Here is a 5,552-nt window from a genome sequence, read left to right as displayed (position 1 = left end):
TTGGTGGAACCATCCGTGGACTCATGTCTCTGTTTCTCCTGACTAAAACAGGAAATTACATCTGTTTACGGGCCACACGAGGCGTGGGGTCTGTAACATTTTCATTCAGTTTGACTTTTCCCCCCAGCATGCTGTGTGGTTAACTCGCTTCTATAACATTATGACAGGAGTATCCGTCATCTTGCAATATTACACCGTGCCCAAATGAATACTGCTGCAAAATCTCCTCAACAGACCATGAGGTGTTAAACTCAGTCCTCTCTTGGGCCTTCAGTTTGTAGAGCTGAGCCACGGGACAGTCTGGACACCTCAGGCCGGTGGAGAACGGCCATGTGGTCACGTGATCGACCCACTGACAGCGTGTAAAAGATGGGCGATGCTATCGTGGTGTCACCTATAGTGTCCTGGAATCCCGTTTTGAAGCTTTCAGCAGGATGTCCAAGGATGTAAATGTGATTGGTCCAGCCTGTCACATGATCATGTCACATGGGAAAAGGAGGCGCTGTGATCGGGTGATTCATGCAAAACTAACTCATAAGATGAAACCAACAGATGAGTTATGTGAAAATGTGAGTCTGGTCAAGCCGACATGCTTGTGGAAACTAGCGATAGATACCAAACCAGGATTTAATATGTTTATTTGCACTCTGAAATTCAACATTTTGAATGGGTTTCAATAAGAGATGGATTCCTTTTAAAATGATCATCGCCCCCGGCCGGAATTTCCCTGGAATGACAGCTTTTCTGCGCTTCTATGTCGGCTTCAGTTTTCAGAACTGGAGGTTGCCGCTTGGATCCATCGAGGGGAGATCTGAACTATTATTTTTTGGTTTTACTGTAGTGGCACACAGACTTTTTAATTGCTAGGACACAGACACATACATACAGACACATAAATGAAAAAACTTGGACTGATACGGTGGAAAGAGATATGTGAGTTCATTCTTCAGTCTGCAGATCAAAATATTTGGGTTCATATCCAGATCTGTGTCTGTGTGGAATACAATGTGTGCATGTCAGATAATTAAGAGATTGAGGATTAGGAGACAAGACTGCAAAATTGTCAATATTTGAGGAAGACCAATGACAAGCCTTCCACTGTTAGTTTAGACGCCAAGATGCTGTGTAAGAACCCACTGAACGTCAGCGTCTGCAGGTATGAACCGTCTGTGTTTTACTTGTGTCATAGAGCCTGTGGGTTGTCTTACAAACAAGGGTTATCTCGCGACACAAACAATACAATAAAAAAATGTTCATTATGTGAATTAAAAACATTTATGTGAATTAAAAACACAACTCCTGTTTGTTTTTTAAAATAATCTTTTTACATTCAGATTTGTGTATACATACTGCTGCAACAATGAATGTCTGTTTTTCTGCATTTATTTATTATATCACAAAATGAAGACGATTCATTTTCCAATGTTTTAATTGTATTTGTGAGGATTATGAAGTATAAACATAACAACAATAAAGGATGATAAATGAACTAAACCCTTTACACAAAGGAAGACGACAGCAGGACTCATAAAAATGCTTGTAATTTATACAATTTGGGTTAATAATGTGTGTGTGTCTATGTGTGTGTGTGTGTGTGTGTGTGTGAGTGAGAGACTGGGTGAGCTTTGTGCCATCATGCATCAGTCTTAAGACAGTTGTGTAAACTCAATAGTGTGTTAATTGAATGTTGAAGTTTGTGTGACAGCTCTTACTGCACCCAGCTGCAGAAGTAACAGACAGATGCAGTCACAGCAGTCACTTAACCCTCCGAGGCCTCGCTGAGACATGAAACCTGCTGTGACCTTTGACCTCTGTAGCTCTTTTTCTCTCATTTGACCTCTACAGCCGATACAGACCTGAAACTTGAACTGTGAGGCCTCTGGAAACTATACAATCATGAACTGGTGGATTTAATTCATTGGCTAAACCCAAACAGACTGACAGTACAGCAGCTGTTGGGGGATCGGTTCAACCTCATCCCACCACACTTTAAAGATCTCTGAAATATTATTGATTCTTTTTTTTTTTTTTATTGTCTTCCACAATGTTCTATCATCCAGACAGTGAAAGCTGTCTCTCATCACTCATTTCACTGACTCTCACTGACTTCCACCTTCATCACAGTCTGATGGCCGTCGGACATGGTCGCCCTGATGGTAACTGCTTTGCCTTCGAAATTTAAGGCTCCGCCACTTGCTTCACTTCTGACAAAGTACGGGCTGCATGTGCCCTCCATCTCATCATGCAGAGACCTATTACACTCCTTCCACTTATCAAAGATTCCCACTGCAAACACGTTTGAGCGAAGATTTAAGTCGTAGGGATTGGAGAACATTATAGCAATTTTCTCACTGATTCGTTTGCTTTTGTTGTGCAAGAGGTCGTAGGTGACGACACCGGCGGATCCACGGGCGGCGTGAGGAGTCTTCTTGAACAGAGCGCTCTCCAGTGCGTTGGAGGGAATGGTGGGTGGGAAGGGTTCAGCACAGCGTCCACTCTTAGTGTACCACCTGTTTGGTGGAGGAAAAGATGAAAAATGACGATCTGATGATGTTTAGAGACTCTGTGTCAGTGGAGCACCTCTACCTGGGGTTGACAAGCGAGTAGCTGCTGCATCTATTGGTAATGGTCATATGGCACTGCCGGTGTGTTGGAGAACCTTGACTGATGGCTTGACCCACGGATGTGGCCGCGCCCGCTGCTGCAGCACCAGCACCTATCGCTCCAAGAAAAGCCATGGATCCTGGATCTGGACTCAGGAATGTGACTCTGATGAATTGGCAAAAAATGTCAATTATTGTTGCTACTTTATGAAAAGTTTTCTGAGTGAAATAATTATGGTTAAACTAAATGTTTATTGCAGTGTTCAGATTATTATGAATGAAAATATTTTGGCTGAACCAAGAAAAAGTGAAAATAAGCATCATCAAGGAGATGATCAGTGATGAAAAGTCGTTTACAGAAACAGGATTTTTTTTTTTTTTTTTTTTTTGCACGATACACACTACTCAAAAAAAGTTAGGGTTATTTGGTCTTTGTGGTGACATAATCTACATATTAATGAAGTAGTATCTCTATACACAAAGTGGCATTATGGTAAAGAACCCCCCCCCCCCGTCAAAAAACAAACAACAAACAAACTGAGCTCTACAAGAGATAAATCTAATTTAATGATAAACATGATCCTACCTGAAGACAAGAAAGTGAAGCAACCAGGAAACGAGGCTCCCAGGGAGTGCTGTGTGTCTCCAGACCGCAAGCAGGTGACAACAGTGACAGCTCAGGAGACTGATGGCTGCTTTTATGGAGCGCTCCAGCTGCAGGGATTAGTCAGCAGGGCAGGGCAAGTCACACCCAGCATGAGGAAATATTCCTCCTGCTACACAGTCATCACCTGACATTCAGATTTAATCTGTTGAACTTGGAGCAACTTAATAATGAAAGTAGTTTACAATTTAAAGACAGTAGTTAAAATTCAAATCTTTGTGTTGTAGTCCCACGACATCCTTCAAAACCAAACTGTAGAAGCTGGATGTGTGTCTTATAGTTCATAGCTGTTTACCCAGCACTGTCCACGGCTGACAAAGGAGGAAGGCCTGACGCTCAAGGCCGAACCAAAAAGACGAGGCTCAGCACTCAGTCTGGCCCCAGAACACAAGGATAGATCCACAAAGACCCTGTTCTCCCTGAGACCCAAAACACGGAGGCTACAGCTCGCACGTTTTGCTTTTTCAAGCTTGCAGGATCTTCACAGTTCACACAACAAGCACATGGTGACATGGAGCAGAACCGGGCCAAGGTCCTCCAGAGACTCAGCCTCCAGCATCTAACAGCATGTACCGGCCCAGGACCAGCTCCTACACGGCACGGCAGAACTGGATCCATCATCAGAACCATGGCTGCGACGGTTTTTTAACCCTCCTTCAACTTCTTCATTCTTCTTCTGCACCGGCAACAAGAAGTGCTAGCACAGAGCTAAAAACTCAGCTGAAAGAGAAACTCTCACATACTCTCTGACGCACACACACACACACACACATGCACATACACACATATATGCATTAACACCTGCTGCTTAAAACCCAAAGAGTCAGAAGGATCACGAGGCAGGTAACAAAGAGGAATCACAATTTTGTTTCTGTTTGACAGGTGGAGGTGTGTCCACAGCTCCTGGGAACATGTGTGTTCAAACCCTCTCCAAAGTGTCCAGCAGCAGAAAGCAAAAGGCTCAGCAGGGATCATAAACACATCTACTCTCTTCCTTCTCACCTTCCTCCACAGCAGAGCTTCATCAACAGTAAAACCTCTGATCACTGAATCCAAACAGCTTCTTTTTCCTGTTCAGTCAGTTCTCCCAGTGTTGTTTCAATGACAGTGACTTTACAAGGTCTCCTTGTTCAGTCTGCTCAAACTGCTGGGGCACTGAGAGCAGGAAAGACAGGTCTGCACCCTGCAGTGCAGCATGACTGACATTCATTACAGCAGGTGAGGCATTTCGTCTGGGCAGCAGGAACAAATATAAAAACAAACAGAGATGATGAGAACTGATAGACAGTTTTGTTTTTCTCTGTGGCTTATGTGTGTCTTTCTGTTTTTCTTTGTGTGTGTGTGTGTGTGTGTGTGTGTGTGTGTGTGTGTGTGTGTGCGTGCGGGTTTTCGTATGGTTGTGGGGACAAAATGTCCCCACAACATAGGAAAACCAGGCACAATGTCATTTGTGGGGACATTTCTTGGGTCCCCATGAAGGGAAACAGCGTTTTCTTGACCATGTTGTTGTTACTGAAAAAAGTTAAAGTGCAAAAACATTTCTTTGGGGCTACGCATTGTTTTGGTGTGGGTTAGGGTTAGGGTAAAGGTCGGGGTTAGGGGCTAGAAATGAATGGGAGTCAATGCAATGTCCCCAAAAGAGTGGGAAACCCTACATGTGTGTGTGTGCGTGTGTGTGTGTGTGTGTGTGTGTGTGTGTGTGTGTGTGTGTGTGTGTAAAAACCTATGAATGAGTGAAAAACATGAATCTTCCCTGATATGGATCAGATTTTTCAGAATGACATGATGTGCATAAAGCTCTACTGAGGTAAAGATCCCGTGCCACATATTACATTCCTCTCTCTCTCTCTCTCTCTCTCTCGCTCTCTGTTACACACACATGCACGCACGCACACACACACACACACACACACATCCTCCAGTTGAGGTTACTGGTAAATACAGACTACAAATTGATTTGTAAAGCCCTGGCTAACAGACTTGACGAACACTTGTCACAGCAAATAAATTCAGACCAGAACAGCTTTATTTCAAAACTCTCCTCAGCTGACAACCGATGAAGCCTCTTTAATAAGAATCACTCAACAAAATGTGAACCAGAGCCCGGTATAACCGTGATTTGAGACGAGGAGAAAGCCTTTGATAAGTTTGAGTGGACATATTTTTTGAGAGCGGGGGTGGGGAGTGAGGTGGGAGAGGACAGGGTGGGAGGGGTGGGTCAGGGGGTGGACGGGGGGCGGGCTGGGTGGTGGGCCGGGGGCGGCGGGGATTGTGATGCCCTGGAT

The 5,552-nt window shown here is 44.1% G+C and overlaps 1 long non-coding RNA gene across 1 annotated transcript; it reads right to left on the bottom strand.

The window, feature by feature from the left end:
- Positions 1 to 1,956: 1,956 nt before the first annotated feature.
- Positions 1,957 to 4,284, bottom strand: LOC115387647 (uncharacterized). Its single transcript, XR_003931402.1, has 4 exons — positions 4,270 to 4,284; positions 3,190 to 3,317; positions 2,587 to 2,769; positions 1,957 to 2,510 (listed from the first exon to the last, which is right to left on the bottom strand). It is a non-coding gene; the product is annotated as an uncharacterized LOC115387647 (long non-coding RNA).
- Positions 4,285 to 5,552: the final 1,268 nt, after the last annotated feature.

This window comes from Salarias fasciatus, chromosome 4 (assembly GCF_902148845.1).
Source record: "Salarias fasciatus chromosome 4, fSalaFa1.1, whole genome shotgun sequence".
In the NCBI taxonomy this organism is placed as follows: Eukaryota; Metazoa; Chordata; class Actinopteri; order Blenniiformes; family Blenniidae; genus Salarias; species Salarias fasciatus.
Note: the sequence above shows the minus strand (reverse complement) of the source record. Positions and strands in the feature narration are given on the sequence as shown.